Here is a 22,315-nt window from a genome sequence, read left to right as displayed (position 1 = left end):
TGTAGATTTGCTCATAAATTATGTACATGTACTAACTACTGAACTTATACATATATATATGTATATATCAGAAAACACAAAAATAAAAAGGATAAGAAAACTAGAAACAAAAGTTTTTTGATCTCACTAAAAATACAAACATTGATATTTTTAACGAAAGCACTTAAACTGAAAGTGCTTTATTATTTTTTATACTCTTGGTTAAACACTATTATATAGCAATTGGAAGGTGTGGTTCAGTTTATTTTGATCTTTGGTTTTTAAAAAGATACTTCATAAACAAATGTAGATCCAAATGAAGGATGTGCAGTTTTGGCTGTACTTACTAAATCATGACACTCATTTTTAAGTCTCATTCACCAATACAAAGGTTCTTCCTGAAATCCAGCTAGTAAAATTCCATCTTCTCAAATGTCAATCACATGCTCTTGCCAACTAATCAGAAAATACTGCATTTTAATATTTTTAACAAATGTGTTCAAAACCCACTGAAGCTCCTGATTATGAAGATTTTTTTTTTTTGGTGAGGCAATTGGAGTTAAGTGATTTGCCCAGAATCACGCAGCTAGTGAATGCTATGTGTCTGAGGCCACATTTGAACTCAGATCCTCCTGACTGCAGGGCCAGTGTTCTATCCACTGTGTCACCTAGCTGCTTGAAGATTTTTTTTAACAGGTTAGAAAATTGTGCTTCAAAGTGTTTTAAATGTGTGAATATCATAATTTTTGCAAATGATACACAAGTTTTTCATAAAACATTTTTAATACAGAAGTTATTTACTACTGAATAGGTAGCGCTCTCTGCTATTTACTTTTATTAAGCGGCTCTCCAAAAGTAGTTTTTCTTGTACTTCATTATTCAAACAACCTAGCAAATGCTTTATGATGATACATTAGAAACAAATGTGCTTTCATCCAACTGCATAGCAAAGCCTCCACACTGCTTAATATGTTCCAACTTATTTCTTCAAACCTTCAGCAATGATTTTTGTGTCTTCCAATGGTATTTACTAATAAAGGAATGTATTTCACATTGTCACCATATTGTTTTTCATAAATTATTTCAGACATTTTTATTACAACAGGAAAAACAAGCATTTACCCAATACTATGTGGGTTTTTTTGTCTTTTGCTAATAAGTAAAAATCTCCAAAGAGACTTCTAAATATTTAGAAAGTATTAAACTGCATACCTCATAATTTCAAATATCACTGAAAAAAGTGACAGAGTTTTATCTTCATGTTCTAGATTAGAGGTTCTTAAGCATTTTTGTGGCAGTTTAATGAAACCTGGGGATTCCTCAAAATAATGCTTTTAAATAACTTAGGAAAATAATAAATTTCAATTAGAGGTTTGTGAAATTTAAAATGTAATTTTTCCCCATCCAACACAAACTAGAAGACAAAAGGTGAGATAAAGGCAAATAGATGTAGGAAAATCCAAGGAGGAAGAGAATTAGGTAAAGCTTCAAAGGAGAGTTGCACCTAGGCTGAACCTTTAAAATACTAATTCTAAAAGGTAGGCATGAGAAATGAGTGCATTTTAGGTATGCAAGTAACTTGATAATCATCTTAGAATTAGATCTATAGCACATTTGTGTTATTGGACTCCTATAATTTGAAAGAAATTGATATTGTCTACAATCATCATTAATGGAACTTTAATACAACAATTAAGCCAAAATTGGAGTATAACTACTTTGCAGTAATCTCAGAAAAAGAAATTGAACATGTTATAAATGAGTTCACAAACAAAAACTCCAAAGAACAATGAACTCCAGCGTTGTTACAGAAACTATTTGCAAAAACAGAAGGAAAAAAAAAGGTGTTTCTATCAAACTCTTTAAGATATAAAAATGGTCTTGGTATCTAAACCAGGGAGAGATAAGTCAAAGAAAGAAAACTATAGATTACTATTCCTTAATGAATATCAGCCCAAAAATATTTAATAAAAATTTCACAAAGAGTAATATTTTTAAAAGGTTCTAAATTATGAACAGGATGAATTTATAGGAATTCAAGGTTGGTTCAATATAGGAAACTTATAGATACAACATATCAAATTAATAAAACAAAAACATTCTATCAATTGATGTAGGAAAAGCTTCTGACAAAATCCAATACTCATTCTGTTTAAAAAAAACACCCAAACCAAAACCCCAATCAACATAAGACTAAATTGATTTGTCCTTAATATGGAAAATCATATCTACCTAAAACAAAGAACAAGCATTACATATAATGGAGAAATGATAAAGAGATACTTCACAAGGATCATTTGTTTCAGTATCACTGTCACTATCTGATGTAGTTTTAGAAACATCTGCTATAGCAAAAAGACAAGAAAAATAAATTGAAGGGATAAAAGGAAACAAAATTATTACTTTTTGAAGATATGATCTACTTAGAGAACTCTAAAGTTTAAAGTTCAATGAAACAATAACTTTGACATGGAAAGACAGAAAGAGAAATTACATCCCAAATAACTAAAGAATGTATAAAATATTAGGAAATTAGATGAATACAGCTATAACTTTTTTTTAGAGAAACAAAGAAAGGTCTAAATAAATGCTCATGTTTGGGCCATGCCAATAAAAATGACAATGTTACCTAAATTAATTTACTTATTTAGCTCCATACCAAACTGCCAAATAATTACTTTTTTTTTTTTGGTTAGGCAGTTGGGGTTAAGTGATTTGCCCAGGGTCACACAGCTAGTTAAGTGTCAAGTGTTTGGTCTGAGGCTGGATCTGAACTCAGGTCCTCCTGACTTCAGGGCCGGTGCTCTATCAACTGAGCCACCTAGCTGTCCCCAAATAATTACTTTACAAATCTAGAAAAAAAAATAACAAAACCCATATGGAGGAACAACAACAACAACAAAAAATCAGGAAATCTCAGGAGTAATATTTTTTTTTAAAGTGGAAAGGAAGAGGATTTAGTAGTACTAGTTATCAAACAATTTAAGTTGAGATAAAAATTGGTGAAAGTTATCAATGGGACAAATTTGGACCACAAGACCCAGAAGCCAAGGATTATATAATAGAATAGTGTTTGATAAACTCAAAGATGCCAACTATTCATGGAAATAAAATATTCACTACTCAAAAAAAAATACTGGAAAAAATGGAAATAAGTCTTGCAGAAATTAGGTTTAGAATAGTATCCCACAGAATTTATACCACCATAAGCTCCAATACATGATCTAGATATAAATGGTCATAATATTTTTAAAAAATGGAATAGCTAGAAAAGAAATGCCACTTGCACTATGGATAAGAAGTGTTTTTGACCAAATAAGGAACTGAGATCATGGAAGACAACATAAACAATTCTGATTACATAAAATTGAAAGTTTTGCACAAACAAAATCAAGGCAGTTAGGTTTAGAAAAGAAGGAGTTAACCAGGAAAAGTTATTTATCACAAGTTTCTCCAATAAAGGTCTGATATCCAAGATATATGCTGTATCTTTGACCCCACACATACTATATATATACATATATATATATATATGAGAACAAGAGCCATTTCCCAATAGATAGCCAGAGGATATAAACAAGCGGTTTTCAAAAGGAGAAAAGGAAGCTGCCAACAATCAAGTGAAAAAAAAAACCCTCCAAATCACTAATGAGGGAAATACAAATTAAAACAACTCTGAGTGCCCATCTCATACCCATCAAATTGGCAAAGACGATAAATGGAAAATTACAATTGTTGGATGGGATATCATAGAACAGGTACATCTATGTTTTAGTATACACTCAGTTATCAGTCAAGACCATCACAACCCCAGAGTAGGAGTTTCAAATCAGAATAATTCACTTCTGCAAGGACTAGGCACAAGGATGCTGAAGTTCTAGTGAGCAGGATTAAGAAGTATGGCAGCAGTCAAGATGGCCTGGGCCAATGGCTAGATAAGATGTCAAGAATATTCCCTCAACAATTTGAAATTATGCCCAAAGGGCTATAAAACCACGCTTTATCTTTGACCAAGCAATACCACTACTAAGTCTATATCCTAAAGAGAAAAAAACCAAAAAGGAAAATAACATATATATATACAAAAATACTTATAACAGCTCAAAATTTTAGGCAAAGAATTGGAAACTGAGGGGATGTCCATCAATTGGGGAGTGGCTGAACAAGCTGTAGTGCATGATTATATTAGAATACTATTGTGCTGTAAGAAATAAATGACAAGCAGGATGCTCTCAGAAAAACCTGGAAAGACTTACATGAATTGATACAAAGTGAAAAAAGCAGAAACAGGAGAACATTGTATACAGTAACAGCAATACTGTATGATGGTCAACTGAAGAATGACTTAGCTATTCTCTACAATACAATGATCCAAGATAATTCTGAAAGACTTACAACGAAAAATGCTACCTACCACCACTGAAAGAACTGATGGGAGTCTGAATGCAGATTGAAGCATATGTTTTCTTTATTTTTTTTCTTGGGGTTTTTTTTGGTCTGTATTTACTTTCACAACATGACTTAACATGGAAATATGTTTTGCACAACTGCACATGAATAACTACATCAAACTGCTTGCCTTTTCAATAGGGGAGAGCAGGGAGAGAATTTGGAACTCAAAAAAAAATTAAAAACAAATGTTAAAAATTGTTTTCACTTGTAATTGGGGGAAAAACAAGCTATTAAAATTTTTTTTAAAAACACCATTCCCTCAGAAGAAAGATAAATCAAGACGGGTGGATTTGGGGGAAAGATAATTGTGTCTATGCTGAATTTAGATGCGTACTGAACATTCATGTAGAACTGTCCAATAAGCAACTCAAGATGCAAGAATGGAGCTTAGGAGAGAGATGAGGTTTGGAAATGTAGATTTAGGAATCATTTGACTAGATGAGATAACTGAATCCATGAATCAACAAGATTTTTTAAAATGCAGCGTTTTTAAAACACCTGCTTTTTTTTTTAAAAAAGCGTGCTTTTCTTCTTTAGAAAAATGCCTATTTGTATCCTTTATTTATCTACTGAAAAGTGGCTTTCATAGAGAGAGAAAAGGAACAGGCCAAGGATAGAGTCGTAGAGTATACCCACACATAAAAGGAGAGAAAAAGAATGTTGATCCTGCAAAGGAGACTAAGAAGCATTAATCAGCCAACCCAGACCAGAGCAAGGAACTTCTTGGAGGATCAAGTACCCAAAAGGAGAAGACAGCATCATAAGAAGCAGAGATAAAAACTGAGAAAAAGCCATTGGATTAATTGATGGAGATCACTGCTGACCTTGGGAAGGACATGGTGACAGACTCCTGGGTTGTAAGAGGTTGAGGAATGAGTGAGAAAAGAGAAAAAAAGAGTACAATGTGTGAAAGTTTTCCCCTCCCCTTTTTTAGAAGTTTAACTGTGAAAGGGAGTCTAGATGAAAAGATAGCTGAGGTGGATGTTAGGGTCAAATGAAGATTTTTGTAAGGAAGATCTGAGAAAGTCTGTAGGCAGCAGGAAAAGAACCACTGGATAAGAAAAGGTTAAAAACTAGGGACAGATGATGAACAAATTGGCAAGTTCCTGTAGGGGACTAGAGGGGATGGGTTCAAAGACAGCATGCAAAGGGGCTGCTGTCAAGGTTTCTTATACAGAAAATGAAACTTTACAAACCAAGATAAGTCAAAGAAAGCATACTGCCACTAATTTAAGTAGAGAAAGGAATAGAAAGTGTTTGGATAATCTGGACAAATGAATGCTGAAATACTAACTTAAATTTTGTTTAAAACCATTAAAAGGTACAATTATCAAAACTGAACTAAAATTATGGTTTCAGAGGGATGGCACTACAAAACTCTAATGAAGACACCAATACCTGCAAATCCTTGCACTTATACAATGGACTAAATGAAAAAAAGCAATCTGTTTGGTAGTTTTCATTTTAAAAGGATATGAACCAAGAGTAGTAAAAATAGCTTTATGTTCATCAGGGTACTATAATCTATAGTAGTACACTGTCAAGGTGATGTATGCAATTCCATTTTCATATTTTTCTAAAGTACAGGGAATTTGTAATTCCATTCTTTTTGTGGGTTCCCTATCTAGAGACTGGTACCCAAATGGCAAATAATCTCCCAGAACAAATATATAGTGAGTTAGCTACCACAAGTTTCTTCTTTAAACAGGAACTTCTTCAAATCGAAGAATACAACCATTAGATATATGTAACTTACAAATATGGCTGATGAGGGAAACAAGGAGAAAGCAAAGGGAGATTATAAAAAATACTACCTTCCCATAGCTGTTATTCACCAGATAGGTTTAATATAAAGCATACATTTAGTAAAAATATGTGTCTATCCCTAATCATTAATATATCTTTAAAAAAACCCCATAATGTTGTTATCACTTAGAAAGCCCTAGAATATTGAGTTCAAAACAACAGCGAAAGCTGCTTTTTAAGCTTATTCCTTCTGTTGTGGTTTACAACCATGGAGGGCTCAGGAGAGTGTGAACAGCTATCTGTAGTACAGCAGTAATGTTTTATGGCTGGATGCCCAGATTGTCTAGCTCTGCACACTGCTCTATAGTCTTTTGAGGGCTACTGAAAAGGAATGAATTCTTAATAAACAGCTCTTCATCCTTGCAATAGATTCTTCATTTGCAACTAATAGTCACTGAGTTCAACTCCAAAAACGGCACAAATGCTCCAAAAACATATTTAATATGCAAGCCCTTAGTCACAATTTACACAATTTTCATAAAATAAAATATAGTTTAAATGTATAATTTTAAACAGAAAGCTTAGACAATTATTTCAAATATACAAATTGTATACCTCATTGTTTTGACACCAAATTGACTACTCTCTATACAGTGTTACATAATTATTTCAGAAAGAATACTTCATTTTTCAAAATGATATATATATAAGCATAGTTTACACAGTAGACATATTCTTGAAAACCTAGGATTTAACTGAATTTTTAGAAGGTAAATTAATCCTAAATTCAATAAGGGAGCTAGAAATTCAAATCCTATTGAGAATTCCTTTATAAATCAATCCCCTTATCCCCTCATTTTTTATAAAGTCCAATTCTGTAAAAACCACATTTGCTTAAAGCAAAAGTCTACATTATTTACCCAAAAGGTCTCAAGTTTGTGGTTTTATTTTAATTATCTACTACAGAATCAAAGTACATACAATTGTTTGTAAAGCTTCAATTATACAACTAAAACCTAAACATCATAAATATCCCTGGACAGCATAAAAGTTAGACTACCTAAACACTAATCAATCAAAATGTTTCTTTATAGTTCCTCAAACTCAAGTGCTAATTGAGACCCTAATTAAGATCTCCTGTTTTGTTTTTTGTTTTTTTCAGACTAGACCTGTGATTCCACAGGCATGAGGAATTTCTGATAAGAGGAGATTTCAACTTTTATTTATGGCATGGTCGCCCTTTGGCAGTTTGATAAAGTTCTATAGCCTCCTCAGAATAATACTTTGAAAAGTATAAAATGAAATAGATAAGATAAGGAAACCAATTATATTAAAATAGTCGTCAAAAATATTTGTAAAAACAAGTTCATGGAGCTCAGCTAAGAACCCCTGAAATAAGGAAACTACTATTGCTGATCTGCCTTGCTTTGAAGTTATTCTATATTAAGGATTTGCCTGGGACACTGAGAAATCAGTAACTTGTCCAGGATCACACAGCCAGTAAGACAAGAGGTGGGGCGTGAGCCCAGGTCATCTAATCCTTCCACAGTGGACTTCAACATATGGTACAACACTGTTTAAGTATCTCAAAATTATATACAAAAAAGAACAAAATAATTGCATTTACCAAATGTGCACCTGTAGTATAAGTATTAAACAGCAGATTAGATACAGATTAGCAAGTATTATCAAACAACATCCTGGCCTACTTCCGTTCTGTACTATCCCTACTAAAAAAATTTTTTAAAAAAAATGCAAGTTTCATGTTTTTATCTCACCCCTTCACCTAGATACCTTTTAGAATCCCTAGTTTCCTTCAAAGCTCAGTTGAAGCACTGCTTTCTAAATGAAGCCTTTTCAGATCCTCTAGCTCCTAATACCTTCTCTGTAGAAATTACCTAGTATTTATTTTGTATATACTTTTATATGTTTATAGTTTTTATATTTACATATTATCTGCCTAGACAGAAAGTAAAGTACTGGAGGGCTGAGACTGTTTACTTTTTCTTTTTGTATCCCTAATATCTAATACAGCTCTAAATAGTAGTCCCTTCATAAATGCTTGTTGATTAAGTGAATTTTTCAAAGTTCTTTCCCAAGTTTGATACCTACTTAGCCCACCCTCCTATGTCCTAATCTCTTGCCTGAAGATTAACTCTGGACTTGAAGATTTTCTAGAAAGCACAGTGCTCTGCACATAGTAAGTGCTTAATAAATGCTTTTTGATTCATTCATCATTTTCTACACTTTCCTAGTTCCCACCACAGATTTTCTCTTTACTACAGTCAAGGAAACCTTCTCTTGGCCTCATATCTGGAGGTCCATACCTTCTTAAATATATGTCATCCTTCTATTTGGAATAAGCACCTGCTCTACATCAAATGTACTTTATTTCTCATAGAAGAACATAATTTAGGGCCAGAAGGGACCTTAGAAGCCATCCAGTCCAATTCCCTAGTTTTTACAGAAGAGGGAACTGGGACCCAGAAAGGTAAGGCATTTGCCCAAAATCCCACAGAAAAGTGACCATGAACCTAGGAATGAAAAGAGAGGGAACAAGATCCAGAAATGCCTACAGAAACTTTTTTTTTAATCTGAGCTCTTTAAGATATATACAGTAAATTATGGGAATGAGTGGTCTTCTACTAAGTACTTATTCTTCATTTAATCTAATCATTTGCAGCATTTTAGATACTCCAGTAGCAATGAGCTTACATTTGAAATGCTACATTCTCTGCTTAATTTGAGGGGTAGATGGCAGTGAGAGGAGAAGGTTGAATAAAGTCCAACATGTTCTCAGCCAGTACAGTATTGCAGGGATTTTATCTTGTAATTCTTTCCAACTCAGAGCCTCCCTTCGCTGAAGAAAAAGGCTGCCCTGCCCCACCCCTGACCTCCTCCACTTTGTTTTTGGAAAAGGGCCAGATGACAGCAGTTGGAAAAGCACAAATTTATCTCAGAAAGACCAGCTGTTTGGGGGGAGGGGTTGATTTAAAGTTTTATTTATTCCTCAAATGACTTTATTTTAACACAAAATCAATAAACTGTTAAATGCAACATTCCTTCAGCCTCTTCCTTCCAAATCAGCTGTAATGGCAAAAAAGTAAAAGCTCTTCTTTCATTGTTCTAGATAACTAAAGATAAATATAACCAGTCATACCAATCACCTTGGACAAACTATTTGCAAATATACCACTACAAAAATTTGTACTTGCAAGCAGGAAAACCTGGAATTCACATTTCTTATCATAACCCCAAGTTTCACCTTACAGAGAATAAATTTGAAAAGGCCAAACTGAAATGAAATGTCTTACATTTTTCAGACAGAACTGGCCAACAATTTTAGCCACAAGCTTATTTAATTTCATACACTGACATTAAAATTGTGTATCAATCAATAATCTACTGTTTAGACCTAAAATACAGTTTAGCTCTTAATTATCTTTTCTCAGATGAAAAAAGCTAGTGCTTAAATATTAAAAAAAAAAAAAAAGAATTTTGTTTGAAGCACCATGAAGCATTATTTTACCTAACTTTATTGGTGTGGTTTTCTGTATGACAAGTTTCAAGTTACCCAATTATCCCCCAGAGAAAAATGGATTCTAATTACAAAAATGACAATTAGCCCTGACCAAAGGAAATCAAAAGGTTCTCTAACCCTTAAATACTTTTTTAGTCAGAATTTTCCTAAGTGAACTAAATACAACCTGAACAATTCAGTGCTATTTTCTGTTGAAAAAGTTGAAAATTGAAAAAAAAAATTTTAATTCTTATTTTGCACATGTGTCTCTTCAGTTTTTCATGACTTTTACTCTGTAGCTGTAAATATCTTTTATCTTGTCCCCTGCCAAACAGATTTAGATACAAACAGATCTTGGCCTAAAGGTAAGATACTTCTTGCATACAAAGAAAGAATGTCATTGATGTTGATGTCTGGAGAAAAGGATGCCACCTCAATACATGCAACTCTCATCAAACTAAGTACCTAATATTGGTTACCGGCAACATATGATCACTGACCAATCAACCTGGGCTAGAAAGAAACGGGAAACTTAACAAGAGTCCACATTTTCCAAGCACTGACACTGCTCTTAGTGATCCAAAATTAAACATCTAAAATAACTTTAAGGAAGGGCCTACTTTCTGAAGTTTAAAAATCATCAGTATGATAATAACCAGAAATAGCCATCCATTCTGTTTGAAGTACACAAATACTGAAGAAAAAGCCAAACTATGCCAATACAATATATGCCAGTCAGAACCTACTAAACAACTGATGTAGCACTCCTTGAAGGCACTTAACTTAGAAGACATTACTGTACACCATTTTAAGTTCCAAAGTTGCAATTCATGTCTGGAAATAGCAGACCATTCAAATGGAGGTTTAGTTGGGATTCTGTCAAAGATTTGAAACAATTTAAGTAACTGCATACAGAGCCACAATTAAACAGCAATATGATAGGTGCTACGCCCCCCCCAAAACCACTTACTCCAATCACTCACTGGATAAGCAATCTTAATTTCTAAACTTCAGTTTAACACACAAGTGGTTTCTTAAAACAGGAAATTCTACATTTACATATGCGTATTTAATAGCTCTGGATCAATTAGTTAAAATCCTATTTACAAATCACAAATGGAAACAAATGTTCCTTAAACAAGTGAAAATGAGGTACTCCAAGGAACATAACGTTATCTGTTAACAGTACAGATGTTGCATGGCTCATTTTTTCTCATACACATCACTCTCTGACCACAACACCGTTAGGAAATTCACCTGATTTAGTATAAGCAATAAGATCATCATCATCAGAAAACGAAATCCAAGTTTAAAATTGCTCGATACATGTGCAACGATAGAGTAAAAGCAAATTTCCCTTAATTTTATATCCGATGAGTCCATAATTTGAGGGCTTCTTTTAAAGGCGAACAGGATTTCCTCAAATCCATACTGCCAAACCAAAAAAGAGTGGGGAAAGAGCGTCTTTTATTTGTAAATGATCAACTTAAATCATATGACTGCCTATAAACGCAATCATTTCCAAATAACAATAATGAAAATCTTGTCTTCCCACACCGTCTGTTTCTATCCCCCAGTACTGCTTTTTAAACAAACACGAGCGAATAATTAAAAAATCCACCCAAGGATCATTTGTTTCTGGCCAAACGGCAAAGGAAGAACCGTGATGCCAGCACAACAGACCACAGCTGCCCCCCCCCTCCCCTTTTTCCCCAAGCGTCTGATGGAATTGCGGAATTACATCCTTCTGCTAAGGCAATCTTCGTGAGTAGGCTTACCCAGTACCTCCCACCCAGACACCTCAACTTAGCCGAACAAAGACATTTTCACCATATTGAAGCAAGTTGGGGCTGCCGAGGTTGGCTCCTGCGATGCGCAGGGCTCCCAGCCAGGGGAGCATCCCCGGGTCCAGCCGCACTCACCTCGGCTCCTGGCCCGGAGGCAGCTGCAGCTCGCGGCTCCGGCTTCACAGGAGGCTTAAACCCGTCAGGAGCCGCCCGGGGGCTTCGCTGGTTCTCCGGCGGCGGAAAGAACCCTTGCCCTCTCCGTTCCCCGGAGTCAAGTACCGGGGCCAGGGGCAGGGGTTCCCGCCTGCGCGGAATCCGGCCCCGGGCGGCGGGTGGGAGGCGGCGGCGGCGGGGAGAGCAGGGAGGCGGCAGCGGCGGGTCCCGGCAGGTCCAGGTCCTCGAGCACCCTCGACTAGCCCTCCTCCTCAAACGGGAGTCCGAGCCAGAGAGCGGCGGCGGCGGCGCTGCTCCGCGGGGACCCGGGCAGAAGCGCAGGGCCGGCTCCGCTCCCGCCTACGGCTCGGGCGGGCCACCCAGGGAGCGTCCAGCAGAGCGCTGCAAGCGAGGAGACAGCTCCGGCAGCGAACAGGAGATGGATTGAATGAGAAGTGTTCACTGCTGCTGGGCGGCGGCGGCGGCTGCTGCTGCTCCCGGGGCCCTCGCGCTGAGGTGCGGAGCTGCCACCGCGGCCATTTTGTTGCTCTAACTGACAAGAACACCTCCTCCACCACCTCCTCCACCACCACCTCCTCCTCCTCCTCCTCCTCCTCCCTCCCTCCCTTCAGACAACCGCCCCCCCCTTTTCCCTGGCTCCCGCCAGACGGGGCGCTCGCGCCCCCTTCCCCGCCCCTCTGCGGCCTCAAACAGGAAGTAGTCCCGGTCCCTAGCACGTGACACCCACCGTATCTGCATACAGAGAGGAGTTCTGGCCAATCCCAGATTATACTCGTGCTCCGCCCCCAGAGCGCACCCCCCCACCCTCGACCACTGGTTCCTCGGCGTTACGCCACACCTTCTCTTGCCTTCTCCTCCCAAAACCTTAGCACCCGCCTGGGTTTGGCAAGTCTAGAGGAGTCTTCTTCATCTCACTCCCCAACTCCCCTCTCCTCCCCCGCCTCCGGGGTGCGAGGGAGCAACCACGCAGTTTCTTCTTCGCTTTCCTCCATTACCAGCTCTCCCCCCATTCCCCCTCCCTGTTCGGGTGATGCGACTCCGTGTTATCTCATTGGACAGGAAGGGAGAGGAGGCCCTGTCTCCATTTAAAATCGATCCGACCGGTCCCCGAAGCAAATGCTTTGAGGAGAGAATGGCCCTGAGGGTTAGCGCAGGGTATTTATACGACGGTACCGCAGCCCCAGTAAAACACACATACCCCTACCGTAGCACGTTCTCCTGCCTGTTCCCTCCGCTCCGGCCAACTATACACACGGGAACCCCTCCCCCACCACACATACACACGCATGAACACACATGCATACCCACAGACACCAAAGGAGGCATCCCCCCCTCCGCCCAGGTACTCCACCATGTACATTTCCCCCCATGCACTTGCCACCCAGTCCTAACTCTTCGAAGAGTATTCCCTCCCGATGGAATACCCTGCCCGCGGGCCAAACCAACCTCAGTGCAAAGCAATCCCCGATGAGACATCCATTTTTTTGGCCACGGCACAAACACACTCCCCTTCTGCTAATACTCGGGTCTGCGTAAGCACAAGCACTTGAGCTAATGCGCGGCTGATGCTTCCTTCGCGGAGGTTTCCTAACACTTAAAAGGCTCTTTTCCGTGCCTCTCCCGTGCTATTCGTGGAGGGTAGATTGAACATAGTAGGCACTTAAATATTTGTTAAATTGAATTACCACATTTATTATTTTGACTTCCAGCTACAGCATAGAAAAATTTCATGAAACCAACATTTTTCTTCATTTTTTTCGTACGGCATTTTGGGCAGACCTACTCTCTGCATCATCAGTTTCAGAGGCACTACTTTAAAGCTTAGGTAATTCCACAGCTTCAGGGAGGGATTAAAATACCGTACATCTTTGAGGACCTCATAAAGGATGAAGGAGGCAACACTAATTGTGAGGCAAAATTGTCACTGTCTCCCTTAATCTCACTCTTCCTTGAGCTTTGTGCACTCTTGCTTTCTTGATGCCATTTTTCTACCTTTCCCATACTCAGATTCTCATGGAGCTTTCGAAGATGTTCTCCAATTTCTAGTTCTACTAGGCTTTCTTAAAACCTTCACCAATTAGTAAGAATTGAAACCTGAGAGCATCTTTTGATTCCTCCTCACCATTTTATTTACCTTCTTTTAACTCTTGTCCTACAAGAGTCCCTGTCTTTCCTGTTTCTATAAAGTTGGTATACAATTACAAGATACTCCAAAAATGAGGATATAGTATTGAAGAACAGTTGCTGGCCCACAGGGACTGGAGTACTGCACTTGCTCCACTTTCCAAGGAGCACCTCTGCTGTGGACCCAGGCATGCAATTTGAATGGGGTACAGTTCTGGGAGAACCCAGTCTCTAATGAGTAAGCTTAGGTTCTCTTTTCTCACACTCTTCAGCTTATAAGACCCAAAGCCCAGTGAGGGAGAAGGGGCACAGGGAGGAAAATTTACTCATGGCTTAAGTTTAGGCTCACACCTTGGATTTTCCCTAATTTGAGGAGTGGAAAAGTACTCTATGCACAATATGAATCTTGTATAGGGACAGGTATTTATTTCTTACATGCACACACCAAAACACAAAAGACTCTAATAAGGGCACATTGACAAGAAGAATAAAACCAAACAATCTGATTGGTATTTAAAAGCAGCTAACCATAAAACCATTTGTGGAATTATTAGGTATTTTACATTTCACCTCAACAAGCCGCCTGATAAAATGGGCCAAGTTTGAGCCTCTTATTGCTATTCATTGAGTAGTTTCCAGGGATTCCCTCTTCTCATCATTCAATTCCACCCAGGACCTCTGAACCTTTGAATTCACAAGGCTACCAACATATATCCACCTTGGGAAACACAATTATTCACCTGAAATCAGGAAAGGAAACAAAAGTGGAGAATGTAGCAAGGTCCTAAACACAAGCTCGGTTAGGTCTCCCTCCACTAGTTGTCATGTGAATGGGGTCACCATAATGTTTCGATAAAGCCCTTCCTTACCCCATGTTGAAAAGCTCAGTTGCATGATGACACCTGGAAGACGGAAGGAAGAAAGAGCCAGATAAAAGCTATCTCCTCCTTTAACTGAAGCAGCACCCCACCCCACCACTGCTGTCACTAGGTAGAAAAGGACCAAGGAATTATTCAGGGATTTCCGCATCTTTACCAAAGCAATAAGTCCTATCTGTAATTATTACAGGGGTGGGGAATCTGTGGCCTTGAGGCCACATGTGGCCCTTTAGGTCCTCAAATGGGCCCTTTGACTGAATCCAAACTTCACAGAACAAATCCCCTTAATAAAAGGATTTGTTCTGTAAAACTTGGACTTAGTCAAAGAACACACCCAAGGACCTAGAAGGCCACAGGTTCCTCACTCCTGGTTCACATGGCTGCTAGCAGTCAGGGACTATGCCATATCAAAAATCTGCTCAGATGCTGAGTTTCTTTGTCCCTGAAGTTCCTGGAAGTTTCTGGGTGAGCTCTGGGTTCAGGTTGTCTGTAATGGCACCAATTCAACCTCTACTTACAAGGGCAATGTAACAACTTAATATCTCAACTATATGAAATATTAACTAACACGAAATTCTTTAAGGTTCCAATGTTTGACTTGCTTTAATACTATAAATGAATAGAATTTAAATTGACCAAAGAAGGAATGAAAAACGTGAGACCAGACTATTATCTTGTCCTGATCATGTGACTTTTCAATGTTTTATTCCCCACTCCTTTCTTAAAATGGAGGTGGTAATTCCTTCCTCTTTTATTGTCATGTAAATTGTTTAGCTTTTCATTGGACAGTAAATTTCTGGAGGACAAATAGGATATCTTTTTTTTTTTGTATGACCTCCATGAAGCCTAGCAAGTGTTCTACACACACTTCACATTCAATAAATGTTATTGACTAAGTGAATAAATTACCAGGGAAGTCCCTAAGCAAAATTGTCCAATAAGCAGGTCTGTGTTAGGAGGTCTCTCCTACCTCCTCATCAGCAACTCTTTCTTCTAGTCTATACCTTCAACTCCTGACTCAAAAGTCCTAATGGCAAAAGAGTTAGCTAATAAAATACGCTGGAAAAAACCCATTAAAATGAAATATGACAGGCCCAAATCTTGTCTTTCATCTTAAAACCAATTAATTGCCCAAATACATTCTGAGGGAGTACATTCTTGAGTTTGACAGCAGTTTATATGAAAAAGACCTGGAGATTTTAGTGAACCAAAGCTCAATGTGTGCAACAGCATTACAGAGCTGCTAAAGAGCTAATGTAATCTCAGATTGCATTAAGAAATGCCTAATGTTCAGATCACGAGAAGTAATATTTCCACCATGCACAAGTGAACTGGGTGAGTAGGTTGGTAAAAGGTTTAGAGATCATGTCATATAAGAAACAGTGAGGGAACTGGGAATTTTTAGTGTAGAGAAAAGACAAAGTGACACGACATCTTTCTTCAAATCTATGACGGGTTATTACTTGGGAAAGGGGATAGACTTTCTGTATTATTGTAAACCACAGTACAAGAAGCATAAATATGAATTGTAGGGAGTCAGATTTTGCATTAATATAAGCAAGTACTATGTAGTAATTAGAGCTGCCCAACAATGGAATGAGCTATCTACCAAAGTAGTGAGCTGAGCTCTTGTGGCTCAAGTAAAAGATGTAGAAGGGATTCTTGCACTGGTAGGAAGAATGTCTATATTTTATCCTAAAATCACTAGGTTCTAATTCTAATATTTTATTATTCTATAAGATTTAGTATAATGGGAGTCCAGCCCTTGTACATACTCACTCAACTTGCTCAGCTGATGCATCATCTAGGAAGTCTTGATGACATATAAGGAAAATGCCTTGCTGAGACTGTGGAGCATGCATGGACATTCTGTAACTGATTCTAGTTGGGCAACTGTATGGTTGGGAGGAGTTTTTTCCAGTTGGCTGAATAGCTAGAATTGTTGGTATTCTCAGAAAAGGCCTGAGTCAGTTTCCACTATCTCTATCCTTCATTTGTGTCTGAGGAAGCTAAGTGTCTCTTTCTCTTATAGCATTCAGTAAGAGACTATGGAGTAAAGAGCCCTGAGGCTATATGCCACATACCGTTCCCCCCTTCCCCCCACCAGGAGCCTCTCTTCTTCTTCTAAACATTCCCTGTTCTCTCATTCTTCTTTTCCATTCTAAGCGAAGGGAGTGGAGTTCTTGTTTGGGAGAGTGAGCTACAGGAATCCAGGAATTGGAATCCAGGCTAGGCTTTGCAGTTAGTGAAGCCTTATGAACAAGAAATGATATTTGGAGTGATCTTTGGGATCACAGCATATTAGAAGAGCTCATCCAGAAGGATACAGATGTGGTGGGACTAATGCCATGTAAGAACTGAGCTAAGTTTTGAACTTACTCCTAGAGTCAGCTAGGTGGTACAGTGGATAGAGCATTCCACTTTGAGCTGGGAATACCTGAGTTCAAAAATCCAGCCATTGACACTTACTAGCTGTATGATCCTGGGCCTGTGAAAAGACTTGGAATCAAGAGGTGGAGCGTCAAATACAGGGACTAAGAAGTAATTTACTTTGGCTAGAATGAAGATTATTGTGAAATCAATGTGGAAAAGTAGGTTGGAGCTAAAAAACTGTGAAGGGTTTTTACATGTCAGGTGGAGGAGTTTGTATTTTATCCTAGAAGCAATAGTGAGTCATTAGAGTGCTTGAGATGGGGAGGAACATGGTCAGATCTGTGCTTTAGGAATATCAATTTGGCAGATACGTGGAGGTGGGATTAGAAAGGGGAGTGACTAGAAGTAAGGAGACTAATGAGGGGTTCAGCAGAATACTGAGAAATCTGGAGCCTTTGGAATAAGGTTAAGGCTAAGATTAATAGACAATAGATAATATTTTTGTGCATCCAGAATATTATGCTATTTCTCTTGAATCAACCCTAATATGAGTCATACAGAAATAACCCTCAACCATATCATCTAAGGTACCTTCCATTCAGGCCCCTATGAAAATGCTCTAATTTTCTGGGGTATAGATTACATAAGAAGTGTGCTTTTGTCAGAAACTCTGTGGAATTAAGCTTATTCTCAGAGGCAGAGAGTAAGGAACCATTAAAGGTTTTTCAACAATGGCACGACAAGGTTGAAATATGCTTTAAGAAGATGATTCTGGCAGAAGGCTATAGAGATTGGAAGCAAGGAAACCAAATAAGAGGCAAACAAATATGTACTGAACACTCTGTTGGCCCTATAGAAGAGACAATGCTTTTCTCTCCTCTTGCTGAGGAGCTAGGGAATGACTGACAACTGTGAATTTTCACAGAATTACAGGGTTTGAGAGTTGGAAGAGACTAAGAAATATATCCTGATGATAAAATCACTTATTTCTCTTGTCTTTGACTTTTGACTCTCCAAAATTCCTCCCCCTTCTGATTCCTTGATTTCTTTACTTGAATATGACTTTTGATACACAGTAGCATCCTTTTAACTATCCATTTCTTTTGAACAAAATATGCCTATTCAGAGCCATAATTTAGTCACTAGTTTCATTTCATCAAGTCTTAGTGATACCTGTTACGTCAAATATACTCCTTTTATTAGAATCTCTAGTTCCTCTTCATTGTCTAAAACTTCAGCATTTTTGTATAGATGGTTGAGGTCAGTGTGGCTTCTACTGTCTACTTTTTGGATTTTGTTTCCTGTGAATTTGTTTATGTCCCAACTCCTATTCTTATTCTTTTTTGCTCTCCATAGTATCTAATTTGAAGGTATATACAGGTAGTCTTCTCCCTTCCCCCATCCTTTTTCATTTAAAGCCCTTTTAAAAATTATATTTGCAAGACACCTGGCAAATACATTCTTACTAGCCTTTGTTGGTTATATTCTTATCTCAGGCCAGGAATCTGTAAATGTGTGATCCAGAAATCCAGATTCCATTCTCAGACACCATCTTCTTAGCTGGCTATTTATTTCTCTTCTGCATTTCTTGCCTTCAATGGGCAATAATAAGGAAAAGACTACTTGTGCCCTTAACAGTCTTCTGTTTCTCATACAAAGACTTCATAATTGTTGGTAATACTTTTTGGGTTTCTTCTGAAATTGTGATTTGAGCACACATGTGAAACAGCACAAGTAGGTGATTGTTATCTCTTTTGATAAGTTTTGGAAGGGTCTCTGTTATGCTTTGGATACATGTCCTGGAAGGACAACTCATCTCTCTGTTGTTATCAAGTCTAAAAATGGCTGCTTCAGTAGGCAGCAAATGAGCAGGGAACTGCTATTGCTACTTTTCTCTTTTTTCTATGCCCTTTACTTACCTGATCTTTTACCTGACAGTTTGTGTGGCTCTAATATATCATTCTTAGGAGACTAGACAATTTTCTTCTTCCTCAGACCATCTAGCTCTCTTCTTTTTAGGAAGAGCCAAATCTATCTTTAGGACTTAATTGCACAGGTGCCTCTTTCCCTCCCCTTCTCTACTATTCTGTATCACCCTCATATAGACTATAAAAATAGAAGGAAGGGCTTCTGCTTCCCTTAGGAATTCTTTCTTCATCCTTCCTAAACCAGAGATCAGAGAGGTAATCTTTTAGTCCCTTAACCTTCAGCTTCTTGCCAGTGGCAGAAATGTAAACATAGAATGCTTTATGCAAGCCACTGTATAACTTTCCCATCCCTAATGGTTGAGATTTTCATCCCTTGTTTCTCAATACTACTTGTGAGTATCAACACTAAGCATCAAATTAAAACTTTTTACAATTACTTATTAATTATTAAAAGTTAAAACTTTTTACAACCAATCTTCACTACCTGTCAATGTACTCTATCAATTAACAGCCCTCTATCTGTTCCACTTACTTTTTCTTATCTAAAGATACTTTCCTTTTCATATGTGAATAGTTAGGTTGTTGAAAGGGGCAGAAAACAAAAATTTTTTAAGGAACTGATAAAAATCCATTTGTTAAGAAACATAGTCTCTTAAATAAAATGATGAATAAAGACACAGACTGTTCTGAGGGTAGGATAGAGAACTGCCACTCAGATGAAAGTGCCAACAAGACCTGTTTGAAGACAGAGCAATAACTGAAGTAAAGATCACTGGAAGGCATTGTGGTCCATTAACTCATTTGCTGACTCTCTTAAAGTTTTGAAATTTATAACTGAGAAATTATAGGTCAAATTACTGTTTGGGGAGTATGGAAAGATCATAATGGTGGGACTCTTCATTTCATACTTGACAGAGACAAATTTTCTGGAGTTCTACTGTGTAAGATAAAAATGAGTCACTGACCACCAAGAGGCTCTGATATGAAGTGTTGAAGTGATTAAAAAAGCAAACAGAAGGATAAACTCTGAGAAGCCATAGAATGAGACAGAAGAAGGAGGAAATGAGTAAACTGAGTACCGAAGGAGGAATAAGAAGCTAAGGATGGAAGTCAAAGCAGGATTCTGATGGAGATAGTTCACTCTTTATCTACTTTGTTGAGAGATATTGTATTTTTACAAGCTAATTCAATCTCTTTTTCTTTTCTTTACACTAAAATTCTTTTCCTTCCATTTTTGGGAACTGTTCAAATATGAAAGGGAGAATTGCTTCACTGATTGACTGGAGAAAGGATAAAATAGCTCCTAGAGGCTTATTTACTAAGAACTGAATTATGCTGTATGAAGAGCTACCAGGGCTATTGCTCTCTAATTCCATTTATAGCTGAGGGAGTGGAAACTTCTCAAGGATGCTGTGTTACCCACTACTGACCTCTCTGGTTTGAAAGAGAGAAACACAGGAAGAAAGATAGGTTTTGCATCTGTTTTGCCATGAGCTGTGCATTTCTGTGGGAAGAGGCTTGGAGCTAACCGGACAAAGCAAAATTCTCTGTTATTTATGGATTTGAAGAGTTTAAAGTAACTGTTACTAAAAAAGCATAATACCTTTTTAAGCACCCTATTGAGAATGACTGAGAGCAAAAAAGAGCTCGTAAATTTATGTGTTCAAAAGCAGAAAAGGAGCAGCTTTGCCCAGCAAGACCAGGGAGGACTGAAAGGGGAGCAGCTAGCTAAGGTTTGGCTTAATGTGATGTGGATTATTCCTGAAGGGACTAAGGACATCAATGCCTGAAGTCCAGTGGTGTGAATTGTCCCCAGACACATGAATTTCCTCATTCATGGGCCTCTCCAATAGTTTTGTACAAGAGTATGCCTAGATCAATCTCAGGGGGCAGAGCCAAGATGGCAGAGTCAAAGCAGTGACTTGCTTGAGCTCTTCCCCAAACCCCTCCAAATACCTGTAAAAAATGGCTCTAAACAAATTCTAAAGCAGCAGAACCTACAAAAAGACAGAGTGAAACCAATTTCTCACTCAAGACAACCTGGATGGTTGATTGGAAAGGTATATCATGACAGGCTGGGAGGAGAGCACAGTCTGGCATGGGCACACAGGCCTCAGAGAACTTGGAGCAGGACTCAGAGGACTGAATCACAGGCAGCTGTGGCAGTTTCCAGACTTTGCAACCCATGAACACCAAAGACAACTTAGAAGGTTAACAGGAAAAGTCTGTGTCTGTGGTGAGACAGAAGTGCGGGTGGTCCCAGCCCCAGTCCCTAAGTGTGGCCCCAGGGTGGCAGCTGCCTCCTGAGCTTCCAGTCCAAAGAACTGAGTGGCTGATCAGAGTGGGATTGCAGGGATATCTCTACTGGTGCAGGATTCTCTTGCTTTGCCCATGCTTGGATCTGGGTCACAGTTCTGGGTGGTGGTCCTGGGGCAAGGAGGAGCATTGGTGTGATGAAGCTTGTAGTGGTGGTGCAGATAAAATCCTCACAGTTCCAAGGCAGAAAAGAGTGATTGTGGTCACTCATAGACCAGAGCACAGGCCAGGAAAGGAGTAACACCTTGCCTCTTATCATACCACCTTGGAAGGACTGAAAATTTACAGGTCCCTAGAAATATTTCTGAAAACAGCTATATAAACCCCCGAAGCTTGGGACAGTACATCCTCCACACTGGAAGCAGACCCCTACCTTAACAAAGAGTTTATAACTCAAGTAATTTGCTGGGATCATGAGCAAGCAGCACAAAAAGAGTCAGAGCATAAAATCTTACTTTGGTGACAAAGAAGATCAAAACATACAACCAGAAGAAGACAACAAAGTCAAAGCTCCTACATCCAAAGCCTCCAAGAAAAATATGAATTGGTCCTAGGCCATGGAAGAGCTCAAAAAGGATTTTGAGAAGCAAATAAGAGAAGTAGAGGAAAAACTGAGAGTGATGCAAGAAAATCATGAAAAACTAGTCAACAGCTTGCTAAAAGAGACCCAAAAAAATACTGAAGAAAATAATACCTTAAAAAATAGCTTAACCCAAATGGAAAAAGAGGTCCAAAAAGTCAATGAGGAGAAGAATGCCTTAAAAAACAAAATTGGCCAAATGGAAAAGGAAATCCAAAAGCTTACTGAAGAAAATACTTCCTTAAAAATTAGAATGGAGCAATTGGAAGCTAGTGACTTTATGAGAAATCAAGACACTGTAAAACAAAACCAAAAGAATGAAAAAAAAAATAGAAGACAATGTGAAATATCTCATTGGAAAAACAACTGACCTGGAAAATAGATCCAGGAGAGAGAATTTAAAAATTATTGGACTATCTGAAAGCCATGATCAAAAAAAGAGCCTAGACATCATCTTT

At 38.2% G+C, this 22,315-nt stretch overlaps 1 protein-coding gene across 11 annotated transcripts in view; it reads right to left on the bottom strand.

Moving 5' to 3' along the window:
* The window catches only part of TNRC6C (trinucleotide repeat containing adaptor 6C), a 241,136-nt gene extending 227,926 nt beyond the window's left edge, over positions 1-13,210 (bottom strand). For 8 of the 11 annotated variants that reach the window (XM_020965929.2, XM_020965932.2, XM_020965930.2 and 5 more), the window contains exon 1: positions 13,105-13,210. The gene's annotated coding sequence lies outside the window, so the exon portion shown is untranslated. Of the gene's footprint in view, positions 1-11,619; positions 11,998-13,104 lie in introns of those variants that run through there. The other 3 variants (XM_078155814.1, XM_078155816.1, XM_078155813.1) reach the window with 3 other exon arrangements.
* Between the last annotated feature and the right edge of the window lie 9,105 nt (positions 13,211-22,315).

Source organism: Phascolarctos cinereus, unplaced genomic scaffold, assembly GCF_003287225.1.
Source record: "Phascolarctos cinereus isolate Bilbo 61053 unplaced genomic scaffold, phaCin_HiC Scaffold_5;HRSCAF=322, whole genome shotgun sequence".
Taxonomy (NCBI): domain Eukaryota; kingdom Metazoa; phylum Chordata; class Mammalia; order Diprotodontia; family Phascolarctidae; genus Phascolarctos; species Phascolarctos cinereus.
This window is presented reverse-complemented; position numbering and strand designations above follow the sequence as displayed.